Here is a 26,737-nt window from a genome sequence, read left to right as displayed (position 1 = left end):
CAAATTTGAACGTCCCAGTCCCCTGTTTGCAGTAAACGGGGAATTGCCTCAGGTCGCCGTCATCTTTATTCGGGGCAACGATTCACTGAACACGTGCGCGGCCGCCACCTTTGTTGGGGGCAAGGTGCAGCCAGGGGCATGTGCAGCCTTTCCCTGGGAGAGAGTCATTGTGATCATAGCAGCTCACACTGCTCTGATTCACTTCTGGGCTCCCTCATGACCACCTCGTCGTAGCTTCCTCGGTCTCGAACCATGGATGTATTTTTGGTCTGTTTAGTACTGTAATATTACTTTTATAGACCCTGTGTAAATGAGTTTTTCACTGCAGGCCAGACACTGACCATGTGCTACTCTATTACCAGATTTTTTTTTCGAGAATATCTTTGACAGTCAATAATTCTTTTTCCAAATAAGCAAGTGCATTTTCCTTCCATTTCTGACTATCAAATTCTGCACCATTTTCATTCCCTGTAATCCATTTTGCACTCACTGAAACATCAACTGTGTTCTCCTTCCACAGATACCAGTGATCAATGCCAAAGCCCTGTTGCCCGTGGAGAGGGTGATGTTTAACTTTCTTGTATAGCTGCAATTTGTATGGTATACGTGCTCCCACAATGTGGCTAGGTAAGAGACATTACAGATTATTCATTCAGCAACAGTAAAAATTTGAAGATAATGTCCAAATCAACAACGGTTTGTATTTTTATTATCATGCTTATAATTTCATAAAAATATTATTGAGAACTTTAGACATAAAGCCAGAGATGGAGATATTAGGTCAGGTGACCAAAAGCATTGCCAAAAAGCAGGTTTTGATGAATGTCTTAAAGGTGGAAAACAGACCTATGAGGTTTTAGTTGAGAATTTCAGACCATGTTGCTTTAGCAAATGTGGAAACAGCCACACAGGTAAAGTAAAGAAGTAACAAATCATTGGGAGTCTCGAAGAAAATGGGTTGTCGAGGTCTCAAAGGGTGTGTGGTGCGGGAGTGAGGGATGATCACAGCCAGGAAAAAAGTCAAGAGTGAGAATTTTAAATTATTGTTGCTTATTAATATGATGTTGCATATGAATAGGATGGATGAACATGTTTGGGGAGAAGTGAGCACGTGGGCGACAGTTTTAGATTTTCTTGAGATTGTAGGGAGGTTGAATTTGGGAGGCTGGCCAGGAGTGTGTTTGGATCGTTAAGTGGATGAGAGTTTTAGTATATGAGCTGAGATGAGGGTGGAATCAGCTGGAAATAGTAGTCCTGGCGTGGGACTGGGTTGTCAACCTCACTCCATCTCTGGGATTCAGCTGGTTGTCAGGTTAAGAATCAGGGCTGTAACACAATCGGGAGCTGAGTGGTCCTGGCGGAGCCTAAAATGAGTGTCGCTCAGTTGGCTGTTGCTGAGCACCTGCTGATTGATAGCCCTGTTAATGACATTTTCTATCACTTTACTGCTAATCGAGTGTGGACTGACAGAGGGAAATTTTCTGGGTTGGATTGACCTGTGATTTTGTGTTGAACATCCATGGGCAAATTTCCACATTGTCGGTCGATACCAGTGCTGGAGCGGTACGTGGCTTGGTGGGTGGCAAGTTCTGGAGCACAAGCTATCAGTGTTATTGCCAGAATGTTAGCAGGACCCATAGCCTTTACACTATTTGTCCACTACTTGATATTACTCAAACTAAATTGAACTGGCTTAAAGCTCACATCTGTGACGTAAGGAACCACTGGAGAAGGCTGAGATGGATCATCTTATTTTGCATCTGGCTGAAAATTACTGCAAATGCTGTCATCTTATCTTTTGCATGGATGTGTGAGACCCCTCCATCAGTAAGGGTGGGGATATCTGTAGTGCTTCCTGCAACGAGTTGTTTTATTGTCCATTACCATTCACAACTGGGTGTGACACAACTGCAGAGCTCTGATCTGATCCATTGGTTGTGGGATCGCTTCGCTCTATCACTTGCTGCTGATGCTGTTTGATTATGCAGATGGTCCTTTTGGTAGCTTCACCAGTTTGGCTCTTCATTTTTAGGTCTGCCTGGTGCTGCTCATGGCATGCCCTCCTTTTTGTCAACTGTGATGTGTGAGTGCGGGATTTACAAACACATGAGATTTCAGATTGTGCTGGAGTACAGTTCTGCTGCTGTTGATGTCCCACAGTGCCTCAGAGGTATCCAGTTTGAGTTCCTACATCTGTTTGAAGTCTGTCCCAATTATCACGGTGATAGTACCACTCAACACAATGGAGAGTACTCTCAAATTTAAGGCGATGCTTTGTCTCCAAAAGGACTTTGTGATGGTCGCTCTTACCCATACATCATGGATAGATGCATCTGCAGCTGGTACATTCGTAATGGTAAGATCTATTATCTTTTTCCCTCTTGCTGGTTCCCTCACCGCCTGCTGCAAGCCCAGTTGAGCAGCTATGTCCTTGAGGACCCTACCAACTCAGTCAGTAATCCTGCTGATGAGCTACTCTTGGTAGAGGACATTGAAATCCTGTACCTAGAGTACGTTTGACACCATTTTACTGCCTCAGTGCTTCCTCCAAGTATTGTTCAACATGGAGGAGCACTGATTCATCAGCCATGGGAGCACGGTACGTGGTAATTAGTAGGAGCCATGAGACTTTCTGGTGTCCAAAGTCAATGCTGAGTACTCCCAGAGCATATGGTTCCTGTGTGTACACCACTGTGCCATCACCTCTGCCGGGTCTCTCCTGCTGGTGGGACAGGACATATTCAGAGATTTCAGGAGGAAGTGAAGATTCCAGATGCTGGAAATGAGAGTCGAGAGTGTGGTGCTGGGAAAAAAAACAGCAGGTCAGGCTGATGAAGGGCTTAGGCTCGAAACATCGATTCTCCTGCTCCTTGGATGCTGCCTGACCTGTTGTGCTTTTCCATCACCATAATCTCAATATCTAGGGATGGTGATGACCGTGTCTGGTCATTGTCTGTAACGGTTGATTCCATGAGTATGACTATGTCAGGCTGTTCCTTGACTAGTCTGTGAGACAGCTCTCCACATTTTGGCACAAAAAAACAGATGGTAGTCTGGAGGGTGTTGCATGGTCAAGAGGGCTGATTCTGTGGTTATATTTCTTAATGCCTTGTTAGATGCCGAGTGGTCCATCCAGTTTAATTCCTTTGCTGAGACTTTGCAGTGATTCATACAGCTTGTTGGGCGACTGTCAGGTTGGCAGGACTTTTTCCGCCATTGACGATGGTTCCGCGGAGATCAGGAGATTCCTAATTCCAGTGATATTTTACTTGAATTCAGATTCCACCATCTGCCGAGCTGGGATTCGAACCAGGACTTCAGTTGTACATTTTAATGTTCTGAATAAAAGTTAAATACATCAGGTTTGTTCACACATTTTAAATATTACTAACCCTGGTTTTGTTTCTTTGTAAACACTGTCCATCATCCTGTCTCCTTCATCCTTCCCTCCAACATCAAGAGCGAGGAACACATTGAGTTTCTCTGTCACTAAGACTGAGACAATCCGATCAGCTACCTCTGCTGCTTCGCACCCTCCCACTAGCCCACGGAGCCAGACTGCCTCACGTGGTGTTCCTGGTTTTTGTCCCAAAGATACATCTTTCTCCAGTTTCTTGTCAAGCCTTATCAGGGCTCATCCTGACCTTTTACCCTAGTCTCTCTAAATTCCGAACATTACATCTCTGTTTCTTCCTCCTCATCATCACTCCGCCTCGCCAATTCACAGACATTATTCCTTTTTGTGTTTGTCTTTTCTGGTTATGTCCTTCTCTTTCATTCTGCTAAAAACTAATATTTGACCTCACTGTCGTTGGAAAATTCTGTTCCATCTCCACTCTCCCTTTCAAAATTCATTGTATTTGATGCATCTCTATCCTTGGCTCCTCCTGTATCTCTCCTACCTACTGCCAGGAGGTGACATCATACAAAAGCACAGTGTTGGCCTTCACATGTACACTGACAATGCCCAGCTCTCCTTCCCCATCATCTCTCTCCATTGCTCCACTGATACTCTGTTATCAAACTGCTTACCACGTTCCCACTACTCAATTCGCTACAATTTCCTCAAATGAAATGTTGCAATGGTTAAACCCATTGCCTTCAGTTGCTATTTCAAATTACTTTCCCTTACTGCTGTGCCTCTCCCTCTCCCTGGGAACTATCTGAGGCAGAACGACACTCTTAACAATCCTGTCATATCTGACCCCAAGGTTACCTTCTGATCAGACATCGACACAATCCCAAACACCAGGAATTCCAGTCTCTAAAACTGTCTTGTCTCCACCTCACCCCAGCTCCATTGCTACTGAAAACCGTTATCTGAGTATGTGTTGCCTTAAACTTGACTACTTTGAAACAGAACCCTTGATTCAGTGACTGACACAGAATCTGGTTCCAGACTCCCCTCCCAGTATTTACTCTCAGACACATCCTCGCAGTTTCTATCCTGTCAAACACCTTAGGAATCCCATATGTTTCAACAAGATCACCTCTCATTCACCAGAATCAAGTGAGTAGATTCCCAACTTGTTCAGCCTTTGCTTAAAAAATAATTCCTCCAAACCAGGGATCATCCCAGTGAACCTTGCCTGAAATGCCTCCAATAAAGTGACACATTTCCTTATCTAAAGGGACCAAAACTGCTCTCATTACTCCAGATACGGTGGTCTCACCAGCACTGCATAAAGTTACACTCAGGTTACTCCAAACTCTCATACTGAAAACCCTTGAAACAAAACATTCCATTCCCCTTCCTGATGATCTGTTGTAACTGTGTGCTAGCTTTGTGTTTCCTGCACAATTACAGCCAGCTCCCTTTGTGATGCAGCTTTCTAGTTTCCACCGTTTAAATAGCACTCTTCTTTTATTGTGTCCTCCAAAATGACCAATTTCCCTTTTTTGCCAAATTATACTCCATCTGACAACTTGTTGCCCACATCTCCTGTGCATCTCTCTCTCTCTTCACAATCCTCTGAGAACTTTACAGCTATGCTGCATAAAAGTTCTCCTTTGAATCATCCCATTCTCGGAGTTGGTCTTCCCCCAAATCTTCAATATGTGTCCTGTAAATCCTTTTATGATGAGCTGACGAGTGTTAAGTTTATCATCTTGATGTATATGTCTTGTGAAACTCTCTCTGACAGCTCCGCTCAATTTTCTTTGCGACAAGGAGAAGGATCTCAGTTTCCCCAAACCCGTGTTTCCCCAATGTCTGTTTGCTGTCTATAAGGCACACATCAGGATTTTGTTGGAACAGTCTCCACTTGCCTGCATCAGTGCAACCCGAACAATATTAAAGAGAGTGAACATCCTCCAGGACAAAGCACTGTGCTTGAGTGGTATCCCATCCACCAACTTCAGCAATCTCTCTTTCCACCCCTGAGGCACAGTGTGTAAAAGGGAAAGTCTGCATTGTCCTACCAGACCATAGGGCTGCTGTCTCATTAGGGAGATATGTCTGCTGGTGGTTTAACATGATGTTTGCCACAGTCCAGTCAAGGGGAGAGGTTGGGAAGGAGAGTCCATCCATTGGAGATGAACATTTTTGTGCATTATGAACGCTGATGTCCTGCAACTAAAATCCCCCATTCCTGAACCATCCTGGAAAATCTCTTGTGCCCCGTCTTAGGGACCCTGCCAAACTTCCCAATGTGTGGGGAACCTCTAGTTTGCACAGACCCAGCTGCTCTGGCTCCTGTGGGTGATGTCATCATAGAGCAACAGTTGCACTAAACCTCACTGTCTCAAAGGGTGGGAGACAGAAATCCCAATAGCATTTAAGGTGTATTTGGGTGTACACTTGCGACGCCACTACAGATAGATTTTGGACCAAATATTAGAAAATAGATTAGGATAGTAAAGAGGTTGTTTTCTTTTTGTCACAGAAAGACCTGATGGACCACAGAGACGTTTTCTGTGCTGCAGACGACTGAGATACCTAATATAGGAATACGACGTGCCGAATTTAAAATTAGGTCCGAGAAGTTGATATTGGATCAGATGAGACATGATTGTTTGACGATTTTTGGGAGGAAAGAGACGGAGAGGTTCAGGAGTAAATTCTGCTACTCTGGGCGCAAGAATCTGATAATGCCATCATCACGGGTGAAATAAAAGTGAGGTATCCTCAAGGCTGGAATTAAAGAAAGGCACACATAGCAGAGTTTGGAGAGACTCGAGATTAGAGGTAGGAAAATAATGAGGCTGGAAGAGTCCGGGAGGATTGTGAGTTTGAAGGATGTTAGAGATAGAGATGTTTGTGATAGCAGAGATAGGGTTTTGAGGCTGGAGAGGAATTAGATATAAGGAAGAGTTGTGAGGCTGGATGACGGGACAGTGATGGAGATGTGAGAATGCAGGAATTAACAGATAGTGAGAAACAGACACTGAGATCCAACCAATCCATTTCTACTATCTTTCCAAACTGGACTAATCTCACCTGCCTCTACTTGGTCCACACCCATGTAGCTTCCCCAAATGTCTTTCTCATAGAATTCCTTGCCCCTACTCTACATCCACCCTTGACTAATTCACCCAATGTACACATCCCTGAACACTCGGTGCAATTTATTATGGCCAATTCACGTAACCTGCAGATGCTTAGACTATGGGAGGACACTGACACCTGGAAGAAACCCATGCAGACACTGGGAGAACATGCAAGCCCCACAGAGACAGTTGCCCCAGGCTGGAATCGGGGAGAAAGTGAGGTCTGCAGATGCTGGAGATCAAAGTTGAAACTTTATTGCTGGAACAGCACAGCAGGTCAGGCAGCATCCAGGGAACAGGAGATTCGACGTTTCGGGCACAGGCCCTTCTTCAGGAATGAGCAGAGAGTGTTCAGCAGGAGAAGATAAAAGGTAGGGAGGAGGGACTTGGAGGAGGGGAGTTGGAAATGTGATAGGTGGAAAGAGGTCAAGGTGAGGGTGATAGGTCGGAGTAGGATGGAGGCGGAGAGGTCAAGAAGAAGACTGCAGGTCAGGAAGGCGGTGCCGGGCTGGAAGGATCCGGCTGAGACAAGGTGGGGGGAGGGGGGATGAAGAAACTGGTGAAGTCCAAGTTCATCCCCTGCGGTTGGAGGGTTCCCAGTCGGAAGATAAGACGCTCCTCCTCCGACCGTCGGGTTGTTGTGGTTTGGCGGTGGATGAGTCCAATGACCTGCATATCCTCGGTGGAGTGGGAGGGGGAGTTGAAATGCTGTGCCACAGGTTGGTTGGGTTGGTTCGTACGGGTGGCCCAGAGGTGCTCTCTGAATCGCTCCGCAAGTAGGCGGCCTGTCTCCCCAATATAGAGGAGGCCACACCGGCTGCAGCGGATGCAGTAGATGATGTGGGTGGAGGTGCAGGTGAATCTGTGGCGGATATGGAAGTTTCCCTTGGGGCCTTGGAGAGAAGTGAGGGGGGAGGTGTGGGCGCACGTGTTGCACCTCCTGCGGTTGCAAGGGAAGGTGCCGGGAGTGGTGGTTGGGTCGGTGGGGGGTGTGGATCTGACAAGGGAGTCGCGGAGGGAGTGGTCTCTACGGAAAGCTGATAGGGGAGGGGAGGGAAATATATCCTTGGTGCTGGGGTCTGTTTGGAGGTGGCGGAAGTGACGGCGGATGATGCGCTGCACATGGAGATTGGTGGGGTGGTAGGTGAGGACCAGTGGGGTTCTGTCCTGGTGGCGGTTGGAGGGGCGGGGCTCAAGGGCGGAGGAGCGGGAAGTGGAGGAGATGCGGTGGAGGGCACCGTCGACCACGTCGGGGGGGAAATTGCGGTCCTTGAAGAAGGAGGCCATCTGTGTTGTACGTATTTTGAACTGGTCCTCCTGGGAGCAGATGCGGCGGAGACGAAGGAATTGGGAGAATGGGATGGCGTTTTTACAGGGGGCAGGATGGGAGGAGGTGTAGTCCAGGTAGCTGTGGGAGTCGGTAGGTTTGTAGTAGATGTCCGTGTTGATTCGGTCGCCTGAGATAGAAACAGAAAGGTCTAGGAAGGGGAGGGAGGAGTCCGAGACTGTCCAGGTGAATTTGAGGTCGGGGTGGAAGGTGTTAGTGTAGTGGATGAACTGTTCAACCTCCTCGTGGGAGCACGAGGTAGCGCCGATACAGTCATCAATGTAGCGAAGAAAAAGATGGGGGGTGGGGCCAGTGTAGTTGCGGAAGATGGATTGTTCCACATACCCTACGAAGAGGCAGGCATAGCTGGGGCCCATGCGGGTGCCCATGGCTACTCCTTTTGTTTGGAGAAAGTGGGAGGATTGGAAAGAAAAGTTGTTCAGGGTGAGGACCAGTTCGGTCAGTCGAAGGAGGGTGTCGGTGGAAGGGTACTGGGTGGTACGGCGGGAAAGGAAGAAGCGGAGTGCTTTGAGTCCTTCGTGATGGGGGATGGAGGTGTACAGGGACTGGATGTCCATGGTGAAGATGAGGCGTTGGGGACCGGGGAAGCGGAAATCCTGGAGGAGGTGGAGGGCGTGGGTGGTGTCACGAACGTAGGTGGGGAGTTCTTGGACTAATGGGGACAGGACCGTGTCGAGGTATGCGGAGATGAGTTCGGTTGGGCAGGAGCAGGCTGAGACGATGGGTCGTCCGGGGCAGTCAGGTTTGTGGATTTTGGGCAGGAGGTAGAAACGGGCGGTGCGGGGTTGTGGGACTATGAGGTTGGAGGCGGTGGATGGGAGGTCCCCTGAGGTGATGAGGTTATGGACGGTCTGGGAGATGATGGTTTGGTGGTGGGGGGTGGGGTCATGGTCAAGGGGACGGTAGGAGGAGGTATCTGCGAGCTGGCGTTTGGCCTCAGCGGTGTAAAGGTCAGTGCGCCAAACTACTACTGCGCCTCCCTTGTCAGCTGGTTTGATGGTGAGGTTGGGGTTGGAACGGAGGGAGTGGAGGGCTGCGCGTTCCGAGGGTGAGAGGTTGGAGTGGGTGGGGGGAGTGTGGGAGTTCAGGTAGCGGTTAATATCGCGGCGGCAGTTTGCTATGAAGAGGTCGAGGGCAGGTAGGAGGCCAGCACGGGGTGTCCAGGTGGACGGGGTGTGTTGGAGGTGGGAGAAGGGGTCGTCAGAGGGTGGGCGGGAGTCTTGGTTGAAGAAGAAGGCACGGAGGCGAAGGCGGCGGAAGAATTGTTCGGTGTCACTCCGTGTATTGAATTCATTGACCCGAGAACGTGTGGGAACGAAGGTGAGACCTCTGCTGAGGACTGATCTTTCATCCTCAGAGAGGGGCAAGTCTGGAGGGATGGTGAACACACGGCAGGGCTGGGAGCTAGGACCTGGTGTGGGGCTGGAGCTGGATGTGGGGGCGGGGTTAGGCCTGGGGGCGGGGACAGAGGTCGGCTTGGGGGCGGAGTTGGACATGGTGATGGAGACCGGGCGGAGTTGGACATGGTGATGGAGACCGATGGACTCCGCCCCCCGGCCGAGTTCCGTCACCGCGCCTAACCCCGCCCCCACGCCGCGTTCCGTCACCGCGCCTAACTCCGCCCCCCGGCCGAATTCCGTCACCGCGCCTAACCCCGCCCCCCCGCCGGTCTCCATCACCATGTCCAACTCCGCCCCCAAGCCGACCTCTGTCCCCGCCCCCAGGCCTAACCCCGCCCCCACATCCAGCTCCAGCCCCACACCAGGTTCTAGCTCCCAGCCCTGCCGTGTGTTCACCATCCCTCCAGACTTGCCCCTCTCTGAGGATGAAAGATCAGTCCTCAGCAGAGGTCTCACCTTCGTTCCCACACGTTCTCGGGTCAATGAATTCAATACACGGAGTGACACCGAACAATTCTTCCGCCGCCTTCGCCTCCGTGCCTTCTTCTTCAACCAAGACTCCCGCCCACCCTCTGACGACCCCTTCTCCCACCTCCAACACACCCCGTCCACCTGGACACCCCGTGCTGGCCTCCTACCTGCCCTCGACCTCTTCATAGCAAACTGCCGCCGCGATATTAACCGCTACCTGAACTCCCACACTCCCCCCACCCACTCCAACCTCTCACCCTCGGAACGCGCAGCCCTCCACTCCCTCCGTTCCAACCCCAACCTCACCATCAAACCAGCTGACAAGGGAGGCGCAGTAGTAGTTTGGCGCACTGACCTTTACACCGCTGAGGCCAAACGCCAGCTCGCAGATACCTCCTCCTACCGTCCCCTTGACCATGACCCCACCCCCCACCACCAAACCATCATCTCCCAGACCGTCCATAACCTCATCACCTCAGGGGACCTCCCATCCACCGCCTCCAACCTCATAGTCCCACAACCCCGCACCGCCCGTTTCTACCTCCTGCCCAAAATCCACAAACCTGACTGCCCCGGACGACCCATCGTCTCAGCCTGCTCCTGCCCAACCGAACTCATCTCGGCATACCTCGACACGGTCCTGTCCCCATTAGTCCAAGAACTCCCCACCTACGTTCGTGACACCACCCACGCCCTCCACCTCCTCCAGGATTTCCGCTTCCCCGGTCCCCAACGCCTCATCTTCACCATGGACATCCAGTCCCTGTACACCTCCATCCCCCATCACGAAGGACTCAAAGCACTCCGCTTCTTCCTTTCCCGCCGTACCACCCAGTACCCTTCCACCGACACCCTCCTTCGACTGACCGAACTGGTCCTCACCCTGAACAACTTTTCTTTCCAATCCTCCCACTTTCTCCAAACAAAAGGAGTAGCCATGGGCACCCGCATGGGCCCCAGCTATGCCTGCCTCTTCGTAGGGTATGTGGAACAATCCATCTTCCGCAACTACACTGGCCCCACCCCCCATCTTTTTCTTCGCTACATTGATGACTGTATCGGCGCTACCTCGTGCTCCCACGAGGAGGTTGAACAGTTCATCCACTACACTAACACCTTCCACCCCGACCTCAAATTCACCTGGACAGTCTCGGACTCCTCCCTCCCCTTCCTAGACCTTTCTGTTTCTATCTCAGGCGACCGAATCAACACGGACATCTACTACAAACCTACCGACTCCCACAGCTACCTGGACTACACCTCCTCCCATCCTGCCCCCTGTAAAAACGCCATCCCATTCTCCCAATTCCTTCGTCTCCGCCGCATCTGCTCCCAGGAGGACCAGTTCAAAATACGTACAACACAGATGGCCTCCTTCTTCAAGGACCGCAATTTCCCCCCCGACGTGGTCGACGGTGCCCTCCACCGCATCTCCTCCACTTCCCGCTCCTCCGCCCTTGAGCCCCGCCCCTCCAACCGCCACCAGGACAGAACCCCACTGGTCCTCACCTACCACCCCACCAATCTCCATGTGCAGCGCATCATCCGCCGTCACTTCCGCCACCTCCAAACAGACCCCAGCACCAAGGATATATTTCCCTCCCCTCCCCTATCAGCTTTCCGTAGAGACCACTCCCTCCGCGACTCCCTTGTCAGATCCACACCCCCCACCGACCCAACCACCACTCCCGGCACCTTCCCTTGCAACCGCAGGAGGTGCAACACGTGCGCCCACACCTCCCCCCTCACTTCTCTCCAAGGCCCCAAGGGAAACTTCCATATCCGCCACAGATTCACCTGCACCTCCACCCACATCATCTACTGCATCCGCTGCAGCCGGTGTGGCCTCCTCTATATTGGGGAGACAGGCCGCCTACTTGCGGAGCGATTCAGAGAGCACCTCTGGGCCACCCGGACGAACCAACCCAACCAACCTGTGGCACAGCATTTCAACTCCCCCTCCCACTCCACCGAGGATATGCAGGTCATTGGACTCATCCACCGCCAAACCACAACAACCCGACGGTCGGAGGAGGAGCGTCTTATCTTCCGACTGGGAACCCTCCAACCGCAGGGGATGAACTTGGACTTCACCAGTTTCTTCATCCCCCCCTCCCCCCACCTTGTCTCAGCCGGATCCTTCCAGCCCGGCACCGCCTTCCTGACCTGCAGTCTTCTTCTTGACCTCTCCGCCTCCATCCTACTCCGACCTATCACCCTCACCTTGACCTCTTTCCACCTATCACATTTCCAACTCCCCTCCTCCAAGTCCCTCCTCCCTACCTTTTATCTTCTCCTGCTGAACACTCTCTGCTCATTCCTGAAGAAGGGCCTGTGCCCGAAACGTCGAATCTCCTGTTCCCTGGATGCTGCCTGACCTGCTGTGCTGTTCCAGCAATAAAGTTTCAACCAGGCTGGAATCGGCCCCAGGCTGTGAGGTAGCAGTGCTAGCCACTGTGCCTCCCTGAAATTGTAATTGTACTCACAGCTACCACTTCCTCTGGAAGTTCATTCCACATATGAACCACTGTCTGTGCAAAACATTTTTTTTAAAAATCCTTAACATCTTGAATCGCGCCCCCTTCTGGAAAGGACGCGTGCTATTCACATTACATAGAATATAGAACATAGAAAAATACAGTGCAGTACAGGCTCTTTGGCCCTCGATGTTGCACCCATCCTAACCTACACTAGCCCACTATCCTCCATATGCTTATCCAATGCCCGTTTAAATACCCATAAAGAGGGAGAGTCCACCACTGCTACTGGCAGGGCATTCCATGAACTCACGACTCGCTGAGTAAAGAATCTACCCCTAACATCTGTCCTATACCTACCACCCCTTAATTTAAAGCTATGCCCCCTCGTAATAGCTGACTCCATACATGGAAAAAGGTTCTCGTGGTCAAACATATCTAAACCCCTAATCATCTTGTACACCTCTATCAAGTCACCCCTAAACCTTTTCTCGAATGAAAACAGCCCCAAGTGCCTCAGCCTTTCCTCATACGATCTTCCTACCAGACCAGGCAACATCCTGGTAAACCACCTCTGCACCCATTCCAGTGCCTCTACATCATTCCTGTAGTATGGCGACCAAAACTGCACACAATACTCCAGATGTGGCCGGGCCAGAGCCTTGTACAACTGCAACATGACCTCAGGACTCCGGAACTCAATTCCTCTACCAATAAAAGCCAGTACGCCGTATTCTTTCTTCACATGACTATTTACCTGGGTGGCAACTTTCAGACAAGGACACAAAGATCCCTCTGCTCATCCACAATACCAAGTATCCGACCATTAGCCCAGTACCCCATCTTCTTGTTACTCTTACCAAAGTGAATTACTTCACACTTACCTACATTGAACTTCATTCGCCACCTTTCTGCCCAGCTCTGCAGGTTATCTATATCCTGCTGTAACCTGCCACATCCTTCCTCACTGTCAACAACTCCACTGACTTTCGTATCATCCGCAAACTTGCTCACCCAACCTTCTAACCCCTCCTCCAGGTCATTTATAAAAATGACAAACAGCAATGGTCCCAAAACAGATCCTTACCGAACACCGCTCGTAACTGCACTCCAAGATGAACCTTTACCATCAACTACTACCTTCTGTCTTCTTCCAGCCAGCCAATTCCTAATCCAAACCTCCAACTCACCCTCAATGCCATACCTCCGTATTGTTTGCAGTAGCCTACCATGGGGAACCTTATCAAACACCTTACTAAAATCCATATACACCACATCTACCGCTTTACCCTCGTCCACCTCCTTAGTCACCTTCTCAAAGAATTCAATAAGGTTTGTGAGGCACGATCTGCCATTCACAAAACCATGCTGACTGTCCTTGATCACATTATTCCTATCCAGATGTTCATAAATCCTATCCCTTACAATTCTCTAAGACTTTGCCCTCAACAGAAGTGAGACTCACCGGCCTATAGTTACTAGGGTTATCCCTACTCCCCTTCTTGAACAAGAGAACCACATTTGCTATCCTCCAGTCTTCTGGCACTATTCCTGTAGACAACGAGGACATAAAAATCAAGGCCAATGGCTCTGCAATCTCCTCCGTTGCTTCCCAGAGAATCCTAGGATAAATGCCATCAGGCCCAGGGGACTTATCTATTTTCACCCTTTCCAGAATTTCCAACACCTCTTCCCTACATACCTCAAAGCCATTCATTCTACTTAATTGTGACTCAGTATTCACATCGGCAACAATGTCCTGTTCCTGAGTGAATACATTCATTCAGTGTCTCCCCAATCTCTTCAGCCTCCACACGCAACTTCCCACTACTATCGTTGACTGGGCTTATTCCTACACTAGTCATTCTTTTATTCCTGACATACCTATATAAAGCCTAAGGGTTTTCCCTAATCCTACCAACTAAGGACTTTTCATGTCCCCTCCTTGCTGCTCTTAGCTCTCTTCAGATCCTTCCTGGCTACCTTATAATTCTCAATCGCTCCAATTGAACCTTCACGCCTCATCTTTACATAGGCCGCCCTCTTCCCTTTAACAAGGAATTCCAATTCCTTATTAAACCACGGCTCCTTCACACGACCCTTTCCTCCCTGCCTGACAGGTACATACTTATCAAGGACACTCAATAGTTGCTCCTTGAACAAGCTCCACATATCAATTGTGCCCATGCCTTGAAGCCTACTTTTTCAAGCCATGCATCCTAGGTCGTGCCTCACCGCATCATAATTTCCCTGCCCCCAGCTATAACTCTTGCCCTGCAGTGCACACTTATCCCTCTCCATCACTAGAGTAAAAGACACCGAATTGTGGTCACTGTCCCCAAAGTGCTCACCTACCTCCAATTCTAACACCTGGCCTGGTTCATTACCCAGAACCAAATCCAGTATGGCCTCACCTCTTGTTGGCCTGTGTACATATTGTGTCAGGAAACCCTCCTGCACATATTAGACAAACACCGACCCATCTAACAAACTAGAGCTATAGCTTTACCCGTCAATATCTGGAAAGTTAAAGTCCCCCATAACAACCACCCTATTACTTTCACTCTTCTCCTGAATCATCCTCGCAATCCTTTCTTCTACATCTCTAGGACTATTAGGAGGCCTGTAGAAAACTCCTAACAGGGTGACCTCACCTTTCCTATTCCTAACCTCAGATGGCGAGTCTTCATCCATTGGCCTTTCCACCGCTGTAATACTATCTTTGACAAGCAATGCCACACCTCCCCCTCTTTTACCCCCACCTCTGACCCGACTAAAACATTTAAACCCTGGAACATGCAGCAGCCAATCCTGTCCCTGTTCTACCCATGTCTCCGTAATAGCCACAACATCGAAATCCCAGGTACCAACCCACGCTGCAAGTTCACCTAACTTATTTCGTATACTTCTTGCATTGAAGTATACACACTTCAAGCCACTTTCCTGTTTACAGGCACCCTCCTTTGAGATTGATGCCATGTTCCTAACCTCCCTACACTCCAGGTCCTGCACCCTAAAGCTACAGTCTAAGTTCCCATGCCCCTGCAGAGTTAATTTAACCCCCCCCCCAAGAGCACTAGCAAACCTCCCCCCAAGGATACTGGTGCCCCTCAGGTTCAGGTGTAGACCATCCAGGTCCCACCTTCCCCAGAAGGAACCCCAGTTATCCAGATACCAGAATCCCTCCCTCCTGCACCATCCCTGTAGCCACGCATTTAACTGTCTCTCTCCCTATTCCTCAACTCTCTATCACGTGGCACCGGTAACAAACCAGAGACAACAACTCTGTTTGTTCTAACTCTGAGCTTCCAACCTAGCTCCCTGAAAGCCTGCCTAACATCCTCAGCCCTCCTCCTACCTATGTCGTTAGTGCCAATGTGGACCACGACTTCGGGCTGCTCCCCCTCCCCCTTAAGGACCCGGAAAACACGATCAGAGACATCACATACCCTTGCACCTGGTAGGCAACATACCAAACGTGAGTCTCTCTCGCCCCCACAAAACCGCCTATCTGTGCCCCTAACGATTGCTCTGCTCTTCTCCACCCTTCCCTTCTGAGCAACGGGGACAGGCTCCATGACAGAGGCCTGGACCCCATTGCTTACCCCTGGTAAGTCGACCCCCCCACAAGTATCCAAAACGGTATACTTGTTCTTGAGGGGAACGGCCGCAGGGGGTCCCTGCACTGGCTGCTTCCTCCCAGTCCCCCATCTGTCTGCAATCTTTGGAGTTACTTTTTCCCTGAAGCTCCGATCTCTGACCCCCTCTGCCTCCCGAATGATCCTAAGTTCATCCAGTTCCAGCTCCAGTTCCCTAACACTGTCTTGGAGGAGCTGGAGATGGGTGCACTTCCTGCAAGTGTAATCGGCAGGGACGACCATGGCATCCCTCACCTCAAACATGTTGCAAGAGGAACATTGCACTGCCTTCACTGCCATCCCTCTAAAAGCAACCTTTAAAAACAAACTAGGTCCAAGAATAGAACAAGCAAAATGCAGCACTTACCTACTTACCACAACGGGTGGGAGGCACTACCTCTGTAGTGCCTTGGGTTCCTCTCCTGTGCGATTTTATAGCGGAAAAAAACTACCCAGGTAAGCTTGCGCTATAACAGCTTCCGGGTCCGCTCCTCGCTTTTTTTTAAAACCTGTACTCTTTTTATTTATTACCTGTACCCCTTATGGTTTTATAAACCTCTGATAAGATCACCCCTCAGCCTCCTACACTGCAATGAAAGACGGCACAGCCTATCCAGCCTCGGGCGACTGCTTATAATTGAAACCATTCATTCACACCAATATCCTGGTAAATCTCTTCTAAACCCGTTCCAACTTAATAATGTCCTCCCGAAAAAAACACAACCAGAACTGGGCACAGTATTCCAGAAGACGCCTCCACAACGTCCTGTACAACCTCCAACTTAATATCCCAAATCTTATACTCAAAGGTCTGAGCAATGATTGCAAGCATGCTAAACACCTTCTGAACTACCCTGTCTACATGTGACACAGGCTTCAAAGACCTGAAACCCTCCATCTCTGTGTTCCCATTTCACTATTCGAGGCCCTACTTTTAATCGGTTTGTTTTATCAAGATGTAATATGTTGCATTTATTCCAATCCAAAAATCCAAAACATCCTGAGCATTACAGACAGTAGGAGCACACTAAAGAGGGAAGTCAGGGCGGCAAGCAGGGGACATGAGATAGCTTTGGCAAAAATGGTTAAGGATAATCCAAAGGGTTTTTATAAATACATTAAGAACAAAAGGCTAATTAGAGCGAGAATAGGGCCTCTCAAAGATCAGCAAGACAGCCTATGTGTGGAGCCACAGGAAATACTAACCGAGTATTTTGCATCAGTGTTTACTGTGGAGAAAGACATGGAAGATATAGAATGTGGGGAAATAGATGGTGATATCTTGAAAATGTCCATCTTACGGAGGAGGTAGTGCTGTGTGTCTTGTAACGCGTAAAGCTTGGTAAATCCCCAGGACTGATGAGGTGTACTCTAGAATTCTGTGAGAAGCGATTGCTGGGCCCCTTGCAGAGATATTTTAGATTAGATTATTTACAGTGTGGAAACAGACCCTTCAGCCCAACATATCCACACTGACTTGCCGAAGCACAACCAACCCAGACTCATTCCCTTATATTTCACCCCTTCACCTAACACTACGGGTAACATAGCATGGCCAATTCAACTAACTTGCATGTTTTTGGACTGAGGAAGGAAACCTGAGCACCCAGAGGGGACCCGCGCAGATACTGGAAGAATGTGCAAACTCCAGACAGTCAGTCGCCTGAGGCAGGAATTGAACCCAGGTGTCTGGCACTGTGAGGCAACAGTGCTAACCACTGAGCCACCATGCCGCCCATCAATGCATTGTTGAATGTCATAGGTGAGATGTCGGAAGACTAGAGTTAGGTTAACGTGTTACCGCTATTTAAGAAAGGGGGTAAGGACAAGCCAGGGAACTATCGACCAGAAATAGGGGTAATAGGTTTAGGGTGAGAGGGGAAAGATACGAAAGGGAACTAAGAAGCAACGTTTTCACTCAGAGGGTGGTGCGTATATGGAATAAGCTGCCAGAGGAAACTTTGGAGGCTGGTACAATTACTGCATTTTAAAGGCATCTGGATAGTTATGAATAGGAAGGGTTAAGAGGGATATGGCCCAGGTGCTGGCAAAAGAGACTAGATTACGTTCGGATATCTGGTCGACATGGACAAATTTGACTGAAGGTTCTGTTTAGTGTTGTTCATCTGTGACTCTCAGCTCAGTGGGTTTCGGTCTCTTCAAAGATAAATCTTCGACTCTCTTATTTTTGTAAAACTACGACATTCAGTAGGTGAGGGTTTATTTATTTATATTCACATCTTATGATACTTTGATTAAGTTTTTGAATATAACATATTGGTACTAATTTATGCAAGAGTAGTGTTTTGTGAAGCAGCAAGACTGTGGCTTTGTCTGGGTCTGTGGAATGTTAAGGTGCAGAGATGGCCATTCATACGGGTATTTGCTCTTCCTGTCGGCTGTAGGAGATTAGTGAAAGTTTAGGGAGATTAGTGATTGTCTGCAGGAGGTGAGGGCACAAATCCTATAGGATTTCATGGATCAGATGGAACTTTGATTAAAGAATGAAGAATTTGCCAGAGCTGGAGGGGTGGTGATAGATGGCAGTTTCAGAAAAGTAGGAAAACTGCAGATGTAGTCAGATAAATGGGTTACACCGCTGGGAAAGGTAGGAGCGGAGGGCAAGTCGTGCAGGAGTCTCCTGTGGTTCTCTCCATCTCAAACAAGTATACTGTTTCGGAAAATGTAGGCTGTCCCAGACTCTTGTGTGAATGTTGCACTGACAGCCAAGTTACTGGTACTGAGACTGGCTCGAATGTAATGAGAGATATATCAGGTTCCACATGATCCATGATGATTGGGGACTCTCTAGTCAGGGACACAGACTGTCGTTTCTGCAGCTGACAGTGAGATATCAGAATGGGTTGGTACCTTCCTGGTGACAGGGTCAAGGATGGAGTGTAGAATATTCTGAAAGCGGAGAATGATCAGTGGGAGATCATTGTACATTGGTACATATGCCATAAGAAGAGAAAAGGATGTAGTCCTGATGAGAGAATATAGCAAGTTAGCCTGGAGGATAAAAAGTAGGTCCTCTTGGGTAGTAATATCTGGATTACTCCTGGTGCCACATCCTAGTGAGAGTAGGAATACCATGATAGAGCAGAAGAATGTGTGGCTAAGAATCTGGAGCAGGGGAGAAGGATTCACATTTTTGGACCCTTGGAATCTCTGGGGTAGAATTGTTCTGCATAAGAAGGATGGATTGTACCTGGATTGGAAGGTGTCTAAAGTCCAGGTAGGGAGATTTGCTAGCGCTACTCGTGAGGCAGTGAGGGAGGGGGGCAAAACCCAAAGAGATAGTGAGAAAAGAGATATGTCTGAAGCTGGTACAGTTGAGAAGTTAGACAAGCAAGGACAGGCGAGGTCAAGGCACAGAACAACGTAGGACTGACAAGTTCCAATAGACAATAGGTGCAGGAGTAGGCCATTCGACTTTTTGAGTCAGCACCACCATTCATTATGATCATGGCAGATCATCCACAATCAATATCCTGTTCCTGCCTTAACCCATAAACCTTGATTCCACGATATTTAAGAGCTCTATTCAGCTCTTTCTTGAAAGTATCCAGAGACTTGGCCTCCACTGTCTTCTGGGGAAGAGCATTCCATGTGAACACTACTCACTGGGTGGAGAGGTTTCTCCTCAACTCTGTTGTGAATGACCTACCCCTTGTTTTAAACTATGTCCTCTGGTGCTGAACTCTCTTGTCAGCGGAAACATGCTTCCTGCCTCCAAAGTGTCCAATCCTTTAATCATCTTATACGCCTCAATCAGACCCCTCTCATCCTTCTAAACTCAGTCGTATACATACCCAGTCGCTCCAATCTTTCAGCGTAAGATAGCCTCACCATTCCGGGAATTGACCTCGTGAACCTACCCTGCACTCCCTCAATAGCCAGAATGTACTTCCTCAAATTTGGAGACCAAAACTGCACACAATACACCAGGCGCGCTCTCTCCAGGGCCCTATACAACTGCAGAACAATGTCGTTGCTTCGACACAATTCCTCTTGTTGTGAACACCAGAATGCCATGAGCTTTCTTCACTGCCTGCTGTACCTGCATGCTTTCTTTCATTGGCAGATGTACAAGAATACCTAGATCTCATTGTACTTCCCCTTTACCAAATGTGACTCCTTTTAGATAGTAATCTGCCTTTCTTTTTTGCCACCAAAGTGGATAACCACACATTTATCCACATTAAACTGCATCTGCCATGCGTCTGTCTACTCATCGAGCCTGTCCAAGTCACCCTGTATTCTCATAACATCTTCCTCACATTTCACCCTGCCACCCAACTTTGTGTCATTAGTAAATTTGCTAATATTACTTTAATTCCTTCATCTATACCATTAATGTATATTGTAAGCAGCTGCTATCCCAGCACCGGACCTTGTGGTACCCCATCACCGCCTGCCATTCTGAAAGGGACCTGTTTATCACTACTCTCTACTTCCTGCCAGCCAGCCAATTTTCAATCAAAGTCAGTATTTTGCCTCCAGTACAATGTGCCCTAATTTTGCTCACTAATCTCCTATGTAGTACTTTATCAAAGGCTTTCTGATAGTCCAGGTACACTGCATCCACTAGTTCTCCCTTGTCCATCTTCATAGTTACATCCTCACAAAATCCCAGAAGATTAGTCAGGCACGCTTTCCCCTTTGTAAATCCATGCTGACTCTGATGAATACTATTAGTGCTCTCCAAATGAGTTGTAATTTCATCTTTTATAATTGTCTACCGCATCTATGCCACTACTGATGTCAGGATAACCAGTTTACAATTCCTTGTTTTCTCTCTCCCTCCTGTCTTGAAAAGTGGGATAACGTTAGCCACCCTCCAATCTGCAGGAACTGATCCTGAATCTACAGAACATGGGAAAATGATTACCAATGCGTCCATGATTTCCAGAACCACCTCCTTAAGTAACATGGGATGCAAACCATCAGGTTCCAGGGACTAGTTACCTTCAGACCGTACAGTCTATCCAACACCATTTCCTGCATAAGATACATTTCCTTCAGTTCATCCATTACCCTAGGTCCTTCAGCCATTATTACATCTGGGAGTTTGATTGTGTCTTCCCCAGTGAAGAGAGATCCAAAGTACCAATTCGACTCTTCTGCCATTTCCTTCTTCCCCGTAATAAATTCACCCGTTTCTGTCTTCAAGGGACATTTTAGTCTTAACAATTCTTTTTCTTTTCATATACCTGAAAAAGCTTTTAGTATCCTCCTTTATATTTTTGGCCAGTTTGCCTTTGTACGTCTTGTTCTCACTATGTATTGCCTTTCTCGTTATCCTCGGTTGGTCTTTAAAGTTTGCCCAGTCCTCCGGCTTCCCGCTCATCTTTGCTATGTTATTCTTACCTTTTATCTTCATATTGTCCTTAATTTCCTGCCTCCCCTTAGGATCCCCTCTTTGGAGTGAACTGATCATGCACCTTCTGCATAATATCCAGAAATACATGCCATTGTTGTTCCCCTGCCATCCCTGCTAGGCAATTGATCCATGGAACTTTGACCAGCTCCATAGTTCCCTTTGTTCAACTGCAATACTGACACTTGTGATTCGCCCTTCTCCCTCTCAAGTTGCAGATTAAAACTGATCATATTATGGTCACTACCTCCTAATGGCTCCTTTACTTCGAGGTCCCAGTTCAAATCCGGTTGTTACACAACACCAGATCCAGTATTGCCTTCTCCCTGGTAGGCTCCAGTACAAGCTGTTCTAAGAAGCTATCTCGGAGACACTCCACAAACTCCATTACTTGGAGTCCAGTACCATCCTGATTCTCGCAATCCACCTGCATGTTGAAATTCCCCATAACAACTGTCGTAATACATTTGCAACTGGCCAATTTCAACTCCTTCTTCGAATTACACGCTACGTCTAGACTACTGTCTGGGGACTCCCATTGGGGTCTTTCTACCCTTCCAATTTCTCAGCTCTATCCATACTGACTCGACATCTCCTGATTCTATGACCCCCCCCACCCGACGCGCCCGCCTTCGCAAGGGACTGAATATTATCCCTCACCAACAGGGCCACCATCACCCATCTGCCCATCGGTCTGTCCTTTCGATAGCAATGCACTGCATTTATTTCAATGCAAGAGCTTGACAGGGAAAGCAGGTGAGCTTAGGATATGGTTTTGAACATGGGACTGGGATATCATGGGTATTACAGAAACGTGACTCAGGGATAGATAGGACTGGCAGCTTAATATTCCAGGGTATAGATGCTATGGAAGGACAGAAAGGGAAACGAGAGGAGGCAGAGTGGTATCTTTCATTATGGTTGTGCTTAGGGAGAATATTCCTGGAGTACGTCCGGTGAAGTTATTTGGGTGGAACTGGGAAATAAAAAAGGGATGATCACTTTTTTGGAGTTGTCTGCGTGGATTTCATGTGGGTGCGCTGGTTTCCTCCCACAGTCCAAAGATGTGCAGGTTGAGTGGATTATCCAGGCTGAATTGACAATGCTGTTCAGGAATTTGCAGGTTAGGGTGGATTATCCAGACTGAATTGGCCATAGTGTTCAGGGATGTGCAGGTTGGGTGGATTATCCAGGCTGAATTGCCCACAGTGTTCAGGGATGTGCAGGTTGTCTGGATTATCCAGGCTGAATTGCCCACAGTGTTCAGGGATGTGCAGGTTGAGTGGCTTATCCAGGCTGTATTGTCCATAGTGTTCAGGAGTGTGCCGGATGGGTGGATTATCCAGGCTGAATTGCCAATAGTGCTCAGGGATGTGCAGGTTCTATCGATGAGCCATGGGAAATGCAGTGTTACAGGGGTAAGGTGGGAGGCTGTCAGGGTCATTGTAGATGTGATGGGTCGAATGGTCTACTTCCACACTGTCAGGATTCTCTGATAATTCTACTAGATTTAAAATAGTTACAGAAAATATAGACCAGACCTAAAAGTTGGTGTTTTAAGTTGTACAAAGGCGAATTTTGACGGCACAAGGCGAGAACTTACAATATTTCTTTGCTTTTCCCAGGTAAAGGAACGGCTGGAAAGTGGGAACATAAGAATATATGGAATAGCAGCGGGAGGAGGCCATCTGCCCCCTCAAGCATGCTCTGCCATTCAATAAAATCAGGGTTGATCCTTTCATGGCCTCAGCTCCACTTTCCTACTCTCTCACATAACCCTGAATTCCTTTCCATTTCACAAATCTGCTTTTGCCTTAAAGACATTCAAGATGAAAACCTCAACTGCTTCACTCTGCGGGGAATTCCATAGATTCAGAACCATTTAGCTGAAGAAGTTCCTCCTCAACTCAGTCCTAAGTCTACTCCCCCTTATTTTGACGCTGTGTTGTCTAGTTTCACCCGTCCCGGTGGAAATGAACTCCCTGCTTCAATCTTATTCATTCCCTTCTTAAATTTATTATTTTCCGATGCAACCTCGCATTCTTCTAAATCCCAAAGAATATAGTCCAAGTCTACTCAATCTCTCCACATACGCCAACCCTCTCAACTCCAGGCTGAATCTAGTGAACCTCCTCTGCACTCCCTCCAGTGCCAGTCCATTCTTGCTGACGTAAGGAGACAAAACCTGTACACAGTATTCGAGGTGTGGCCTCACTGGCACCCTATACAGATTCAGCATAACCATCCCTCTAGCAATGAAGGACAATATTCCATTCGCCGTCTCTTATAGCCCCCTGGGATACATTCCATCATGGCCAGGAGATGCATCTACCTTTAGGCTATTATCTTTCCCAACATTGCTGTTTTACTGATTACTTATTCAAATTGACTCATTTTTCAGGCCTATGGAGACAATGTGAGTACACAGACAGTATGTTCCTGTTAAGGCCAAGGCTGGTCGGTGTAGGGAATGCTGCCTGTCAAGAGAAATTGAGGCTCTGGCAGTGAAAATAAATGAGGAATATGACAGGTACAGAAGCTGGGTTTGTGTGAATACCTGGAGGTGTATGGGGCAGTAGGAGTATACCAGGAGGGCACAAAAAGGACATGAGATAGCTTAGGAAAACAGGTTTAAGGAGAATCCAAAGAGATTCTACAAGTAGACGAAGGACAAAAGAGTATCCAGGCAGAGAATAAGGAACCGCAAAGACGAGCAAGGGTGTCTGTGGAACCACAGGAGGTGGGAGAGATACTATCCGAGGATTTCATGTCAGCTTTTACTGCAAGACGATATGGAAGCCAGAGAGATTGGAGAAATCAATAGTGATAACTTGACCGGTGTCCATATTACAGAGGAGGAGGTACTGGATATCTTATAATACATAATGCTGAATATCTCTGGTACCTGATCAGGTGTATCCCAGAACTTTGTGGGAAGCTAGGAAAGTGATTGCTGGGCCCCTCGTTGCGATATTTGTATCATCGATCGCCTTAGGTGGGGTGCTGCAAGACAGGCGCCATTATTTGGGAAAGGTGGTAAGGAAAAGACAGTTAAGTATAGAGCGGTGCGGCTGAAGTTAGTGGCAGGCAAGTTATTGGAAGGCATTCTAAAGGACAGGATTTGCATGTAATTGGAAAGGTAATGATTAGGGATAGTCAGCATGGCTTTGTACATAAATGACTAACTTGGACTGCGGATGATGTTCAACAAGGTTCCACATAACAGACTGGTCAGCAAGTTAGACAACATGGGATACAGGGAGAACTAGCTGTTTGGATACAAAATTGTTTAGAAGCTTGGAGACAGAGAATAATGGTGGATGGTTGCTTTTCGCACTGTAGGCCTGTGATGAGCAATATGCTGGAAGGATCAGTGCTGGGTCCACTGCTTTTCATCATTTATATAATTGATTTTTATGTGGATATAGGAGGTATGGTTAGTCGGTTTACAGTAGACGCTAAAATTGGAGATGCAGTGGATGGCGAAGAAGGTTACCTCAAAGTACAATGGGACTTCAATCAAATGGGCTGAGGAGTGGCAGATGGAGTTTAATTCGGATAAATGTGAGGTTCTGCATTTTGGAAAAACAAATCAGGGCGTGACTTATGCACTGTGTGGGAAGGCCCTCTGGAGTGTTGCTGAACAAAGAGACCTTGGAGTGCAGGTTCATAGTTCCTTGAAAGTGGAAACAGAGATAGGCAGCGTAGTGAAGAAGGTGTTTGGTGTACTTGCCTTTATTGGTCATTGCATTGACTATAGGAGTTGTGACATCATTTTGTGGTTGTATAGGACATTGATTTAGCCACTTCTGGAATTCTGCTTTCAGTCCTGGTCTCCCTGCTGAAGGATGGATATTGTGAAACTTGAGAGGGTTCAGAAAAGATGTGCAAAGATGTTGCCAGAGTTGAGATTTTGAGCTATATAGACAGAGGCTGAATAGGCTGGGGCTGTTGTCTCTGGATCATCCGATGCTGAGAGATGACGTTAGTGGTTGATACAATCGTGAGGGGCATGGATAGGGTAAACAATCAGGGTCTTATTCCCTGGTTAGGTGAGTCCGAAACTAGGGGGCACAGGCTTAATGTGTGAGGGAAAAGATGTAAAAGAGATTTAAGAGGCAATGTTTTCAAGCTGAACGTGATATGTGAAGGGAATGAGCTGCCAGAGAAAATGTAGAGGCTGGTATAATTACCCAATTATGACTTTGAAATGTTGTATGTGATTAGCAAAGGTTTGGAAGGATATGGGCCAAGTGCTGGCATATGGGACGAGATTAATTTAGAATATCTGGTCGGCATGGACAAGTTGGACCGAAGGGTCTGTTTCTGTGCTGTACATCTCTATGATACTAATAAATTAAAATTAAGATAGGTTTCTCTTTTATGGAGAGGCAGCGTAAGGTCAGACAATTCTCCTTGGAGCTGAGAAGGTTAAGCAGTGATTTCAACCAGGAGCAGATTTGTTTCCAGGAAATTTAATTTGCAGAGAGACAGACTGAGAAAGTATTAACGTCATAATTTTTAGTAACTACTTTCAGGTAACTGGCAAATAATGCAGTGTAAAAATGTAAAGGGGGCGATTTGAAGAGGAGCATTTACACATCAAACACATACCAGAGAAATATTTGTCTTTACCATTCACCCTGCAATAACTGAGTTTTCTTTTGTGAATTCTATTTATAGGATATTAATTGAGAATAATTGAGTCCGGGATCTCAAAAGCAAGTTTCTACAGGCAGCGGAGTCATCAGGATCTGAATATTATTGTCATTTAGCTGTGGAAAGAGAACGGTTTGTCTATTCTGTCTGTGGGAAAGTATCTCCTATTTGTTTGTCAAGCAAATAGCAAAATGTTGTTCATGTTCCTGGTTGGATCACCTTGGGGTATGTGTTCTGTTCTGGGCCCTGCAGTTGAGGAAGGAGATATTGCCCTGAGAGGGAGCACAGAGTTATCCAAATTACACCTCGTCTCTTTGTAGGAACTGTCAGATTTGGACCCAGCCACTCACTTCATGATGTTAACCTGTAAACCCCTTATTTTCAAATCCCTGAAAACTACCCATTAAAATTCCTCATGGACTCAAATTCCAGCACCTTTTCAGGTGGAATGTTCCAGATTCTGACAACTGTCCATTCATTTAGAAACTGCGCCATGTTGACTCTGGGGATACAAAGGGCAGAATTAAAAGATGAGATGCTGTTCCTGAGCTCCGATTGAGATGCATTGCAACAGTACAGGAGGCTGAGGGCAGTGTAGGTGTGAGCAGACAATGGAAATGACAGGGCTGCACTGAGTGCCGCTTGATTCAATGAGAGTGTTTTGGAGGTGGGTGTAAACAGAGTGATTTGAGACAAGGAGAAGATGAAGCTGAAACTCAGTTTTAGTTCAGGCCATTGAGAAATTCACATTGTCCCAATGGGAGCAGCCAGTTTGTAAGCGATGCTACGGAGCATTTTCGAACAGTTTTTAAAATGTAACATATCAGCTTAAGTAAAGATCGGGGCTTTTGATTATAATGGAAATGTTTGAA

The 26,737-nt window shown here is 47.7% G+C and overlaps 1 long non-coding RNA gene across 3 annotated transcripts; it reads left to right on the top strand.

Annotated features, from left to right (window-relative positions):
* Positions 1 to 230: 230 nt before the first annotated feature.
* On the top strand, positions 231 to 26,219 carry LOC148148879 (uncharacterized). Of its 3 annotated transcripts, XR_015758597.1 has the most exons (4): positions 231 to 413; positions 521 to 627; positions 3,280 to 3,362; positions 25,890 to 26,219. It is a non-coding gene; the product is annotated as an uncharacterized LOC148148879 (long non-coding RNA). The 3 variants fall into 3 exon arrangements; XR_015758599.1 differs by lacking the exon at positions 3,280 to 3,362; XR_015758598.1 differs by lacking the exons at positions 3,280 to 3,362; positions 25,890 to 26,219 and adding an exon at positions 2,033 to 2,161.
* The last annotated feature ends 518 nt before the right edge of the window (positions 26,220 to 26,737 follow it).

Source organism: Chiloscyllium plagiosum, unplaced genomic scaffold (assembly GCF_037043375.1).
Source record: "Chiloscyllium plagiosum isolate Xiang-an unplaced genomic scaffold, Cpla_swu_hap1 HiC_scaffold_11, whole genome shotgun sequence".
Taxonomy (NCBI): domain Eukaryota; kingdom Metazoa; phylum Chordata; class Chondrichthyes; order Orectolobiformes; family Hemiscylliidae; genus Chiloscyllium; species Chiloscyllium plagiosum.
This window is presented reverse-complemented; position numbering and strand designations above follow the sequence as displayed.